This window comes from Agelaius phoeniceus, chromosome 1 (genome assembly GCF_051311805.1).
Source record: "Agelaius phoeniceus isolate bAgePho1 chromosome 1, bAgePho1.hap1, whole genome shotgun sequence".
In the NCBI taxonomy this organism is placed as follows: domain Eukaryota; kingdom Metazoa; phylum Chordata; class Aves; order Passeriformes; family Icteridae; genus Agelaius; species Agelaius phoeniceus.
In genome coordinates this window covers 39594800-39609500 of record NC_135265.1, presented here as the reverse complement: position 1 = coordinate 39609500, position 14701 = coordinate 39594800, and the positions used below count along the sequence as shown (strand labels likewise).

At 43.2% G+C, this 14701-nt stretch overlaps 1 protein-coding gene and 1 long non-coding RNA gene across 6 annotated transcripts in view; one reads left to right on the top strand and one right to left on the bottom strand.

The window, feature by feature from the left end:
• RARB (retinoic acid receptor beta) overlaps positions 1-4674 on the bottom strand; it is a 320712-nt gene extending 316038 nt beyond the window's left edge. For 4 of the 5 annotated variants that reach the window (XM_077176831.1, XM_077176829.1, XM_077176826.1 and 1 more), the window contains exon 1: positions 4560-4674. The gene's annotated coding sequence lies outside the window, so the exon portion shown is untranslated. The remainder of the gene's footprint in view (positions 1-4559) is intronic. The other variant, XM_077176853.1, reaches the window with a different exon arrangement.
• A 318-nt stretch (positions 4675-4992) lies between these two features.
• On the top strand, positions 4993-5884 carry LOC143695740 (uncharacterized). The gene is made up of 2 exons (XR_013185272.1): positions 4993-5299; positions 5697-5884. It is a non-coding gene; the product is annotated as an uncharacterized LOC143695740 (long non-coding RNA).
• Positions 5885-14701: the final 8817 nt, after the last annotated feature.

Sequence of the window (14701 nt, the reverse complement as noted above, 5' to 3'; positions counted from 1 at the left end):
ACTCCAACAATCAGCAGCCCCAGATCTTAAGATTAAGCAAGTGCAAGTTCAAAACCTGTACCCTTAGCAGATGCAGCAGTTCCACCCAAGAACATTACATGTATTAACACTGAAAAACAGCTGTGAAACTATTTATACAGACAAACACACCCATATACTCATTTGTGCATACTGTTGGCAGAATTGTGCCTATTACACACATGCCCCATACTACACACATGACCTTCAGCAATTTAAGAACAGTAGCAAACAGCGGTGTCTGCAATATTCTGCATTCATGATGGAAAAGCCATGGCAAGCACGGCAGAGCTGTCACATGGTGATGGCACCTGAGCAGTGAGCCTGCTGCAGCTCTGGAACAGCAGGATCACCCAGCCCCAGGTGCCCTCCTCCAGCCAGACACAGGGGACAAGCTGTAGCACTGCATGAGAGGTAAAAGAGAAACCAGTGTCCCTCCGGAGAGAGGCGCGAACACACACACTGGCACAGGACTCAACTCAGCTCTGAAGTTTTCACATGACCTGGAAAGGTTTTGCCATCACCTATCTAAGAAAAAGAACAAAACCCACTCCATGTGCAAAGCTTTTTAATGCCTCCAAAACTGGGACTTTTACATCTCCAGGTTGGGGTTTTCTCCCCCTCCCTCCTTCATCCTATCCTCTCCATTCAGCTTATGTAGAGACCACCTCCAGAGTGCCATGCTAATTAGCAACAGCTTGCACTCTGTATTAAAACTAAAAATAACCCCAAAAAACCTAGTGAAAAGAAAAACTGAATGAGCACATATGCATTTCATCATTTCAGTAATATTGGTGTTATTTTAATTATACTTAAATAATTTTAATTGTGATCTGAGCAGCAGACTAGCTATAATTGCTGAAAAATAGAGTTATAAATGAAACATAAGGTCTATTTGCCTTACAGACTTGTTATAAAGTGCTACAAAAATATATATGTCTGTAACCAAAACTAACAATAATAAGCTCACTGTGTAAGGACAAAACAAAGAGGTGAACAGTAGAGGAATGTTCAGCTGGTGTAACAAATAAATTCAAAACCTACAAAGTATAACTTCAACAAACTAAACAAATATTTTAATAAAATTAAGTTCTTTTTAGTTTCACTAACATGAGTAGGTCCTAAAAAGAGGAAAAAACACATTCTTTATAGGTAAATGTCTATTCTACAAATTTTCTATATTTCCAGTACTTCATTGGCTTTTTCACAATGGGCCTTATTCCGTAGCCTTATGTCTGTGCTTCCTATATGTTCAGCATTCACCAATCTACCTTGAATACAAGCTAAACTATAGATTACAGACAATGAGAAGTTCAATGACTCTTCCAGTCATAAAGATTTCCCAGTACTGTGGCAAACAGAATACTGCACATTGCTTTGTGGGAGGGGAAATATGATTTAACTGACATTTCATCAGTGTCTTGGGAGTCAAAGACCATCTCCTATAATATTGAATATTTAATTAGAACACAACCTAAGTAAGTATGGCCAAATAAGAAAATATTGGCCATCTTTTCCCCCAGTATCTTGCCTAAGCTGTAACAATAGTTTGCACTTGCAATATTCACCACAGTACACTCCATTATTATAATTAAGATCAGCTAAGCTGTTTTAGGGAATTTCAATAGCTACTGTCTCCTCCTAACAGATGAACAAGAGAGAGTCAATGATATTGAAAGACAACAGATTTAATGCAGATAACTTACAGAGTTCAATACCACAAAATATTACTGAAACAACAGGTTATTAAACCAGGCAAGATATTAAAGCCTCGTGCATAAGATAACTGCTCGCTGAGAAGGGTTAGAAAAACTTCCACCACAACAAAAACCACTCTGTAACTGCTCATAACAGCTGGATGACAATGGCTGGACTTTGTATTGTATCCCACTCGGGACTGGCAGCTTTTTTAATCATTGTTTGTATCACCTACTAGGAGAATCCCACCGTGGGGTGCAAAGTAATGGAAAACTAGTCTTTGTCTTGAAAATACCTGTACTTCTTGTGTGAAACACCAGTATTAGCACAGATCTGGTGGAACCTGCTTGCAACTCTGATTTTCTATGTGGAAACGCACAGAAGTCAACAGGAACTCAGTTTATGCTACCTACCCACCATATCCATATCGACAGAAGTGTGAAAATGGATGATCTCTTCCAGGCACACCTGGCTCAAACTCCTACTGTATACACCTACAGACATTCATAGTTAGGAATTTGCTGCAATAATTCATTTCTTTCTACAGAAATGGGGATAGGTGAGAACACTGAGCCTTCTACACCTCGCCCACACTAGAGACCCACTACCCCCAAAACAAACTCTATCAATAAATCCCTTTTACTACTGACATAGACAAAATTACCTCAGCAGAAAATGAAAAAGCAGTCCTTGGTGGTGCCACTGTTTCTACCTAGAGAGAACCCAGTTCTCATGTGTAAAAGAGACGCTATTACCATAACGCTATTAGGGTAAATTAGCCTGAAAATGCAAGAGGACTGAGACTTCTGTAAGAAGGTGCAAAAGAGATGCAAAGTACCCAAAGTGCAACCATCTGCGGTGGAGCCACTTTGGATTTTTCACGAGCACGCTTAGTCACAACATAATAACAACCCAAGCTGAGGCACTTTAATTTACTAACACCTAACACCGTGAGACTACCACAGGAGGACAAATCCTGCAACCCTTCATCAGCAAAGTATATTTCACTGGAAGCTGATCCACATAAAAAGCTGAGGATCAACCTTCTCTGATCATTAAAACAGACACAGATGTTGACACAACAAGCTCCTACCCAGAGCTTGATTCATAAAGGAATGATTTAATTAATATTTCAAATCAAAACCAACCTTCTTGGTTAAAAAACAAAGCACACACTAACTCCTGATGCTCTTAGTTTAAGAGCAATGGTTTTTTACTCAATTTTGTTTCCAACTCTTCCCAAATGACATAACCAGAACTACAAACAAGTGATGTCCACATAGCAACTTCTACCACAATGACACAACTGATCTAAATTTACACTGACACCACTTTACCTTAAATCAGCTTCTCCCACATGCACAGGCTTTTGCACCAGGTATCCAATTCCTTCAGTCAGCCTTAGCATCATATATAATTAACCTATGCTTGCTGAACTTCCTCATGAGAACTCTTCCAAAAGAAAGAGATGAAGAGCAGTCTCAGTGAATTTCCTTGCCTTGGACTCTTGCTTTACTGTCCTGGTGGGCATCTCTCGGATTTAGCACAGTCCTTGGACAATAATATTTTGTGTTGCTCCATTAACTACTTTGTTTTCAGAATCCATGCTATTGTTCCTCTTCCTCTTCAAAGCATAAAGTTAGACAGCATTTATTGCCAGTAATTTAGCCCTTCATATTTTGTTACACGCAGCTTGCTTAAATGCTATTAAAAGCACGTCTCAGCCAAAGGCAAAATATCAACACTATCCAAACCAGCAAAATTCTGACACAAATTCAAACGACTAAATTGTCACTCTACATACAAACAACAGTGGGCTACTAGAAAACACCAGAAATGCACGAAGAGCATCCCTATCACCTTCTTGCATCAAAGCCCGTGACACGCACACATCTTCTGTATTTGCTAACCGTGGATCACTCCCTGGCAGGCAGCAGAAGGGATCCAGCAGAGCCCCACACCGCCAGCCTCACTCACCCAGAAGTAATCCCTGCTCCAGCCGCACAGCCACCGCGTCCCAACAACATCCTCCGGCGAGGAGGGGAGCCGCAAAACTGAACTTTCACTCCCCAAAGGCGCAGGAGAGCCGCCCTGCACCCTGCCCGGCCGCTGCCCGAGTTACCGGGGCACAGGAGTAGCGGGAGGCGAAGCGCGCAGCTGGAGCCCGGGCACCGCGGCTCTCCCTGCGCAGCAATCCCACTCATAGGGCGCACACCGCCGGGCTCTGCTCCCGCACACCGAGCCGCTCCGCACAGCAAGCGCTGCCGAGACACACTGCCTGCTCTAACCACCTCTGTAAACATCAAGTTTTTTGGGGTTTGGGTTGGTCTGGGGTTTTTTTTAATATTCCGCCAAAACAGCCGTTCATTCAGGCCAACGCCGCCCAGCAGGAGAGCAGCCGCAGCGGCGGAGAGGGTGCCGAGCTGACAGGGTCCCGAGCACAGCCCGGCGCTCCATGCTTCCAAACCGGCCCCCGACGCGCCTCGGGCGCGCTTTTGTCTGCGGAGGAGAAGGCACGGAGCGCCCGGGCGCTGCCGCCACATCACCGCGCTCACGGGCTGCAACCCGAAACAGCGCCCGCGCCGCCGCGCGTCCCGCCGGGCAGCGGGAGGAGGCGGCCGGCGCCCCGCGCTGACCCGCTCCGAGTTGGTGCGGGGGCAGCGGGGGCAGCGCGGACAGGAGCGGAAGGCGGCGCGGGAGGAGCGCCGCGCCAGCCGGGACCGCCCGGGCGCAGCCGGCAGCGCGCCCCGCTCCCCTCCCCGCCTCTCCCCGGGCCGGACACGGCGCGGCAGGCAAGGAACCGACACCCGACCCCCCGCCAGCCGCCGGCAGCCCCGCGTTACCTCGGCAGCCTCCCGCTCCCGCCGCCGCCCCGCCAGTGCCGCCGACAGCGGCGGCGGCAGCCCCGGACCCCCCGCCCCGCCCCGCCCCGCCCCCTGGCGGGGCCGCGGGGGCTCGCGCGCCCCCTTGCCGCGCGCGGGGCCCGGGGGGCGCGGGGCGCTTCCCGCCCGCGCGGGCCGGGAGGCGGGAGCGGGACAGCGGGGACAGCGGGGACAGCGGGGATAGAGGGGACAGCGGGATAGGGGGGACAGCGGGGACAGCGGGGATAGAGGGGACAGCGGGGATAGCGGGGACAGAGGGGTCAGCGGGGACAGCGGGGATAGAGGGGACAGCGGGGACAGCGGGGACAGCGGGATCCCTCCGGCGCGCTTCCCGCCCGGAGCCCCGCGGCCGGGGGCAGGTGCGGGGCGGGACAGGGCACCCCGGGCTCGGGACTCGCCCCCTGCTCTCCGGATGCTGCCAGGCGCTTCCCAGATCGAGCGCGGGCATCCCCGGTCGGAGCAGCCGTATGCCCGTCCCTCTTTCCGCCCAGCGCAAGGGACCGGGGCACGGGGTGGGCTTACCCCTTCCCGCCGACCTCTCACCTCACGAGTGCTCTGCGTTTTGACTGCTCTGCCCTCAGCCTCTGGATATAGTTTTTCTTCCATCAGACTCCCAGCGCGGCCCCCGTTGGTAACACCTTCGTTGCCGATGTGCCTCCTCTTGCCTTGACGGCTGCAGTGACTCTCCTTGCCTTCTGCAGGTGTGTGGGTCCGACAAGGAGCAGAGCATGCAGTGAGAAATGTTAGGAATTCCTTCTAGGGAAGAAATCCCGAAAGACGGAGAAAAGGTGTGGTGATGCTCAGGGGGGCAACGGGCTCCAAGCTTTCCATCCCAACAGTACAGGAACTGACCAGGCCTTCAGCATCCTCTCAGCTGCTGATCATCTCAGCTTAGAGACTGCAAAATCTTCAGGAGTTAAAACAGACAAAAACACCCTGAATTCAGATTTTTGACAGCTGTAATGAGCGCAAGGAAGAATTATGTAAACATTATTAAGTGTTAATAAACACATGTCAGTGTTAGGCACTCTTGTGTAGAAATGTTGGTAAAAGCCACAGTGAAAGCTTTAGTCATAATGTCTTTTTAACTTTATGTAGCTGGTGTAATAGGCCCTGTGCACTGCTGTTGCCTCGACGGAAAATCATTACCCAGTAATGGATGAGCCAGTTCGGAAGGAGTGCCACTGGGATACTGCACACTTTCATTCAAAGATGCTATGTATTAGAGGAAGTAGCAGGAGACCTGCCAACTTTCCCAATTTAATTATTAAACTGTCAGTTCCTGACTCCTTGTTTCGACTTCCTGAGGCAACATCTGGCTGTAATAACAAAAATAAATAAATAAAATAAAATTTGATCATTCACTCAGCAGCATTCTCTTTGCAATGTCCTTTTTACAGCAACTTTTATGAAAAGCTCAATATGGGGGATCCAGACCCGGCATCTCTCTGAAGTCCCCAAAAGCAAAGACAAGAACAGTTTCAGCTGTGATCCTCAAGGCAAAGATGTGCAGAAGGCTATATCATATACTTGAGCCTTTTTTCAACGAGGCTGGTGGTGTGCGTTTTAATCTTCCTAATCCTTCTTTTATTCATAAGAACATCAGCGGGTTTTTTTCACTGCATGAATCTGCATGATATGACTCTGGGAGATTAAAAAAACCTCTTTTGCGAGCCAAGAATTTTTGCATTTTCATCAAACATTGCTTCAAAAGGGTAAAGTTGGTTTCAGGAAGAAAAAAAACATAAAGGATATCAGATTTAAACGCTACCAAATGTGAGCAAAACACTGAAGAGAAGTTTTAAAATATCTGAGACTGTGTCTTCACGTGTTCCCTGGATCTGTTTCATATGATGTGACAGCTTCAGCTCACGATTCGTTATTGCAGTGGCTTTTGGAACTGAATGCCTCTTTTTTTCATATCCTCACTCAAACACACGCACACGCTTACGAAAATATGTATCTATATATGTACACATGCACACGGAGAGACAAATACAGAGTGACTCAGCTCTGCATTCTACTTGCTTAATCAGTTTCAAAGCTTCAGCACTGTTCCCCTGCCTTATTTAAAATGCCTAAGGCCACCTTTCCCACGTTGCTTATTTCAGCGCTGGGGTACAGAGCCTTTGACAAAGCTGGGCCATCTACCCTGCCTTCTATGGGTCACCCTCTCCTAAAAGCCTTTCTGCAGGTCAGGAGGTCAGCCCTTCCATTAATCACACGGCAGCTTGGGATTCAGCATTCACCCTGCACACTAGTCCTAGGGAATCCTCAGAGACCTTTCTGCCTGGTGGTCACTTGGGGCTAAGGAAGGAGATCAGGATCTGGAGGCAGAGGTCATGCATGCCCAAACTGCAGAGAGATGGTGTCAGGAATGCTGTGGGGTGACCACCATCACCCAAGCACTGCACAGTGATTTGGTCATCCCCACAGAGAGGAGATGTAGCAACTCTGCTGGTAAGTAGTGGTCAGGCAAGTATGGCAGCAGTGCCTAATTCAGTGCCTCCATGTATAACTCTTTCCCTAGTGCTCCCGAAAAAGCACTCCTGGTTTTCTCCCTTCCATCAAGAAGTCAGGTAGACAGATCAGGGCAGTCTGAAGTCAATGTTGCTGTCTTTTGGGCTTCTGTCAGATTTTTAACATTAGGTACTTGGTCGTCTTCCTCAGAAGTTTCCTTCTTCTCATAGCTTGGAGGAACTTCTGGAACATTTTATTGATTTCTTAGCTGCTCTCCACTGGAACTCCTCATAATTCCTTGCTTCCTAAGGCTTCCTTGGGTACTTTTTCTTTTGTATCCCCAGTTCAAGCAGCAGAAAAGCTAACTATCCTGTTAAGTAGGGCAGCCTTTCTTAAATCGTGGAAAGACCTCTGGATAATCCTTTCATACCTGTCTCCCATCTTCAAGTGAAATGACTATGCCTCTTAAGTTGTCATAGGATGGAATTGAATACTTATATAAATTCTATTCAAGATTCTCCTGTTTTCCCTACAGTTCATGACAGATCAGTCAGACTCTTCCTTTAGACTGTAAAGAAGAAAGAAAATAGAGAGAGGGGAGAGTGTTCAAAGTGGATTTTCTGGTCAAATTCTATTTAACATTTTTTTCTACTATTTGCTAATTCCCAGGCCTATGGCTTAGAATTATTTTTTTAAAAGCCACTTGGGGTTTAAAAAAAACAAAAAAAAAGGAAACAAATCCTCAAAACAAAATGTTTCAAAATGCTCTGGACCAAAGCAATGTCCCCAAGACAGCAAAGACTATCCTGTGGCCAGATGCAGCCTTGAAAACTTCTGTAGGAAGTGGAATTTATATTATAGGAAGGGAAATTTGTACTTCTGTACATTAAGGAGTCTATAATCAATTTCCCTAGTTTTTGCTCAGGAGATCCCGTGACTACTTCTGTACAGAATACAAATTCAGAAATAAAGAGGAAACTATGCAAAAAAAAAGAGCAAATCCTTCATGAAAAGAAGGTCAAAGAACAGTTTAACACAGTGAATTTCACAATCTGTTGGAGAAGGTCAATAGCATGATGGATAAGACTACAGCAGATGTATTTGTATATTTACAAATGTGAAAGCAGAAATTAGAGTCTTATTAAAAGTAGCAGCTGTTAATTGCCAGCCTCACATAAAGACACATGCTTGGAGAGACTGTTAATTAACTGAGTGAAAAACTAGAGGAGTTTCAGCTCTGAATTACTTGTCATGGCCTTAAGAAGTTTGGTGAGAGACTCTGATTCCCAGGTGGATCCTGAACTAGATAATATTTGTTGGCTATATGGAGGCAATGATGTCTATCTGAAACAGAATTGCCCATGCATAAGGATGTGCTGATCCACTCGGGTCAGCATCAGCAACTATTAAAACAGGCTGACACAAGGAGCTTCCTAGATATCTGTTTTCATATAGTCTGGAGACATCAGCTCGTATAAAACAGCAAAATACTCGAGACTCAGAATCTAAAATTGCTTTCCTTAATGAAAATCTTCCTTTACTGAAGGGGAGAAAAAATATCCTGCAGGATTTGAGCACCAGCTAGCAGAAAAGAAATCCAGAATCCCACTAAGCATGGAGCACACTTACATGAACATTTGTTGCAACAGCCAGCACTTAGCTAAGGACATGATAAAAATCCCAAGATGTTAATAATAATAACAACTCAATCCCTAGCAATATTCATAGGTTGTTGGTTGAGGTTTGTTTTCTGCAAGATAATGGCAAGAAGGAACATGGAGTCTGTGCACAGAATTTAGAGCATTAATTTTGTGTCTTCCATGTTTACTAGGTTGCAGAGATGATATTTTACCTTTAGAGATGAAAAATAAAGCTGTGGTGCACTCAGACCATCATGCAATAATAACTGATGGTGGCAGCTGAGATTATGGGAGCATCTGCAGCTACAAATACTCATCTGGGACTCCTTTAGGCTTCTGTGTATCATCTGGTTTTCTATTATCTCCTTGGGAATTAAACTAAACAACACATGGGTGCCATGATTTCTGAATGCTTGATAAAGGAATTAAAAAATAAAGCTAATGAAAAATCCAGCCAGTATAACTGATACTGTAAAACCTCCTTTACTAGCTGGGTAATGACTTAAGAAGGGCATGCATAAAAGACAAAGAGCAAAGGCGTTAGAACAGCTAACCCATTTGTTACCTGAGCGTTCTCTTCAATGGTAATGAGAAGATTGGGAGAGATAATTTGGTGCATTGTGTTTAAAGAGCAGCTCTTCGAGGTTGTCCCCGGGATGGATTGCCAGGGAGTATCGGGTTGCAAGTGTATGGTAAGACAATATGAAGAACACGGGAGGAGCGTTTGGTGGGAGTAAGAAAAGGTTGTAAAGGTCTCTTAGGATGTAAAATTGCAGAAAGGAAGTCAGTTTGTAGGAAATCATGTCACCTTGGCATATAATGAGTGACAATGAGCTGGAACCCTGATTACAGGGAAAAAGTGTACGACAGAAAAATTGTTACAAATACGGAGGTAAATAAAGAGATCTGGCTGAAGAACTTCGGGTACTTAGCTAATAAGGAGAAACAGCTTGGGTGGAGAAAGAAGAAAAATGTAACTTATGGAAAGACAAAGGTCTAACTCAAGCTGTGTTGGTATTTCTGAATTTGTCCTATACATTTATGATAATGTGTAATCCCTCCAAGATTTCTGTTAGATCTTCTCTTGGTGGAAATTATTAATCTAGTAGCAGATCAGTGTTATTTGAGGGGCTGAAATTAACAGGCAGCCCAAGTATTTGACTGTAGAAGTGAAGTATTTCAGTCTTGCAAAGGTCCTTATGGTTCATCACAGTCAGTACAGAATTCACAGAGCACATGGACTACTCTGCCTGCTACTTTACAAAGCACTATCAGAAAGATGTTACCAGAAATAATGAGTGGAAATGAGTCTTGCTGCTAGCATGTAACAGCAAAGTGAGCTTCATGAGAGGGTTTGGAACCCAGCCACCAAGGGGTGAAGAAGTGGGGACAGTTGCACATGTGCTGGTGAAACATTGCATGGCAGTCTGGTCCTGCAGGCTGCGTGTTCCAGCAGAGGAATCCAAATGGCTGCCATAAGTCAAAGCTTTAGACATCTTCAGACAAGTATGAGCTAGTGTCTGTCCTGCAAGTAATGGAGGGGATGTACTCTGTAAATCACACCAGGGATCCAAGCTTAGAGTTCTGATCAGAGAAGAACAACAAATCTATGTTACAAAGGTCCCTGTGTCATCTTTTTAAGTAATACCACTCAGCCCTCAACAATCCAATACCGTTCTGATAAAATTATTTTTGGATTCATGCTTCCTGAGATACTTTCCTATTTATCAAAAACTAGCAAAGACTTCTGCTCCTGCACAGGTGCCAGATGCAAAAGACTTTTATGTCAGGGACCTGGGGTAATATTTCAAAAATCATACCAATAGACGAGTCAAATGCAAGCATGCCAAACATAGGATTAAAAAAAAAAAAGGAAGGACAATAATAATAGTTACAATGCTGCAACCAAATAATGAAGACTGAATCTAGAGGAGAACTTGAAAAATTGAAGTTTTCAGCATAGCACATGCCCAGCTATTGGGCCTGGCCCATAAGTTACATACTCTCTCTTGCTCTATAATTGTAGTCCATCTACAACATTCATAGTCTTGGTAGATGGTGGGCTTCCTGGTTTTCTAGGAGTTTTTACAATATTTGAATTTGTGTTGCTGGTTATAATTCCTGTAAAATTCAAGAGATAAAAAACTGTAATAATCACTGCCAGTGGTCACAGGGAGATATGTGTGTCAATAAATATGTCATTTTTAAGTGTATATATATATATATATATATATTTCTACCAGCACATATAGAAGTTCTTGTCTGCAGTGTCTTAACATACTTGTCCCTGGCTCTGCTTTCTGAATTTAGCCTCTAGGGCAGATGTTCAGTCCTACAATTACTTCTAAAATGACATTTCTATCTGTAGTCCTAGGTAAATAATGTGGAGTATAATATGGAAGGGTAGTTTTAGGTGACATATTCTAACAGTTGCTTCTTACATTCTTTTACAAATTGGATGCATATATTGCACCTACCTTCGTCAGGATCTTACACGTCAGCAACAAATATCTCATGTAATAGGGAATCAAGAGTGGCAATTGAACCCACATGCTATTTTTCTCCAATCCTGGACATGTTGCAAGTGGGTAGCATGGCTGAAGGAAAGATTAACAGGTAAAGATACCACAGGTCCCTTGCTGCTGTGAGTTGTTGGTTCATTACAGGATCTGCTCTGGGTTTGTAAGCAGTCCTGCAAGCACTGCTGAGCCACAGGGTACAGTTCATTGACTGAAACCTAGGATTCCAACCTCCTTCTGGAGAGGTGTCTGAGGATTAGGAAAGATACCCTAGGGCATCTCATATTGTCACTCAACACCTCAGCAAGCCTTTAAAGTCTCCAACTTGGAGTAAATTTTTAAACAAAATATCTAGATGCATTCCAGCCTTCTTTTTCAGAGAGTCACATTGAATCTTAAGTATTTCATTCTTTTCTGCTTATCTGGAAATAATTATCTCCAAAACAATACAAACAAGTTAGCAAACAAACAAGAATACCACTAGGGTATTTGTAATTGAGACCTTAGGCATAATTGTTTATCTGTGGAGGATAAAACGCAGCTATTTATCTATGTTAACCTTTGACTACTTTCTTAGTCACATGGAACAGCTTATTAAACCAGAAAGGGTGATGTATAGAGGTAACAGCTACTCTGAGGAGGTTTGCAAAATCACTCTGTCACTGTTTCATTCAGCCTGATGAGGTCAGAGCCTTCTAATTAAATTCAGTGAGTTCAGCCTTCAGTCTGCACCCTCAGTTGTCATAAACACAGTTGATATTTGTTATTATTTATGCTGTATTACTTCTCCCAGGGTGTTTGGGTTTTGTGCATATACAGGAAGAAACAGACTTATTGCTATGGGGATAATATGTGCCTTCCTAACTCCAGAAAATATCCCTCTGACCACTAGGCTTGGTAAGTGTTACTGAGTTTCACCCACTGTTCATATCTGGCTGTAATTTGCTGTGGAGTGTTCTGCTATAGCTTTCTATAAGGGCTAATAAGAAAATTGCATTGAATCATATTCAGAAATGAAAATAAAGGGGAAGGAATGGGCACCACCAGCTCCACAGGCTCAGCTGGAAGAAGCACCCCACCTCTCCCAGCTGGCAGGGCCAGTGCAGTGAGAGCTCCCTCTTCCGTTGCAGATAATTTTCATCATCGGGAATGCTGTCATTTTAACCCTAACATCTGGTTACCTGATAGATTTTGTCATTGCCCTACTTAACTTACATTTCCATTTTAAATTTACATTATTCTTTTCCTGCTTGTTATTGTTTTCCTCTGTGCCATTGCTTGGGCTTTCTGCTGATTAACACAGAAATCAATATCTCTTCTACAGAAAAAAATCTGAATAAGCTGAGTGCAATAATACAATCATCAGGGCACAATTTTAAGTAAAAACAAAACAAAACAAAAGAGGAATGTGCAACATATTCAGAAAATCCTTCTCTGTGGCCAGTTGTAAGAGGGCATCTTTGGCATTTATGATCTTGGTGGAAATTAGTTTAAAATGTCATCAGTAAACCTGGAATATACTTCTTGGAACAATTAATAATACATAAGATTGTTTTTTAGTTAAGAAATTTATTTACTTCTTTCTTCTCAATATGCTTACAAGGTGAGTGTGAAACTTGTTTATCTGACAAGGTCCAAGCACAAGAAGGAATTTTTAGGACTTGGCTTTCAAATGCAATAAAAAATAATTTCAAGAAGAACTATTTATGTTGGACATTGTGTTACTATCTCCCAGTAATCTGCCTCCTTCTGTGTTGTTATCTCCTCCTTTTCCCCCAACTAACTGGTTCTTCAACATAAGTCTTTAGGGAAAGAAGAGTCACTTGCTAAATATTTTCACAGCCCATAGCACAGAAGGGTCTTGACCTGTCTGGTCTTTGGCCTTCAAATATTTTACAAGAATTTGTGACTTATTTTTCTTGTTTACAATATATAATGGAAAACTTCAATTGTTCTCATGTTGTATTGAAGGTTATTTTTTATTCCAGTTAAATATGTCTTGGTTGTTCTCAGAGTGCCAGGTTCTCTGAGATACATCAGATTCTGCAAAACAATCGTGACATAGATTACACAGTATGTTAATGGTTGTGTTACAGTAAGACGTGAGGAAATAGTGCTCTACTTTAAAGTCTTACAGTGACAGCACAAATGACACACCAAGATTTTGCTTTTGTTTGGACTCTGCTGGGTAGCAAATGTCTGGAACAAAAATCCTGGGTTTGTCTACAGGCAGTTACAGTACTACCATCAGTATATGCTCTTGTGTGTTTGCCTTCCTTCAACTCTGACCAAGGATGAGTGAGCACCATTTTGAATACAAAGGCACTTCAATTTTCATGCTTATTCAATCCTGGGTCTCTGCTGAGACTATGCTAGTAAAAATGCCACATATGAAAATGGTTTTATGATACATGTTTGTCCTCAAAAAGTCCGGCTGCAATAGTAACCGACATGTCTGATGATAGAGCATATTTGTGTATAAGAGTGAGAGAGTATTTGCATTTTTAGGAAGATTCAAACAAAATAATGGGGACAAACACATTATTTAAATATTTTTCCTTTTACATGTGAAAATTCTGGACTGTGAAACCATCAATTTCTCTGCCTTGCCACCATGTGTTTTAAGTCTAAGCAGCCACAAAATTCTCTGACCACTGAGATGACCAAATTCCTTCCTGAGTGTAGGAGTTCAAGTCAACTCCACTGTCTTGTATTTTTACATCCACAAATTTATGAAAAATGCTGTATTTTTCTTATAATAGTATTGCCTTCTCCATTTGGTTTTATTCTACACCAGTGACAATGCCTTCAGAATTTCTTACCAGTGATATGCTGTAACATATGGTAAGATTTCAGATGTTTATGTCCTAAATTTCCAGGCAGGGAGGCAAGCAAGTCAGGAGTCTTTCAGGAAACAGATCTTGACCACACTGGATATTTAAGGTTTCATTGCATCTAAAAAAAACCAAAGAACTAAAAAGAAGTCCTCCTCCTTTTCAAGTTTCACATTTCAATTTACAGCTATAGAAGTCAAATTTAGTTCCATTTTCTCCACATATAAAGCTGGCATGGCTGTGTTGTCCTTTTTGCTGGTTCTCCTTTCACATTAACTTTTTAATCCATTGGTTATCTTCAATTAAATTTGAGAAAAGTCTCAAAGATGTAAGTTTGTAAACAAGTTCTGTGGATTTCACGACTAGCTGGAGAACAGAGACTTCGCTGTTGCTGCTGCTGAAGAAATTCTGTTCATGTGGGATTTGGTGTTTGGTAGCACATGGGCCCATAACCTGGCTACCCACTTAGAAACTGCCAGCCAGTCCTGGCAGACTTTTCTTCACCTGGAGGCAAAAATAAAGTATAGAAGGGTGACACAGGAGGGAGCTGATGGTCTGGTGGATACATCAGGGAGGTTTTGTAGGAGGTGAGTTAATGATCTGAAAAGAACAAGGGCAGTAAGATAAGGAAGAGGCAACTGCAGATACAA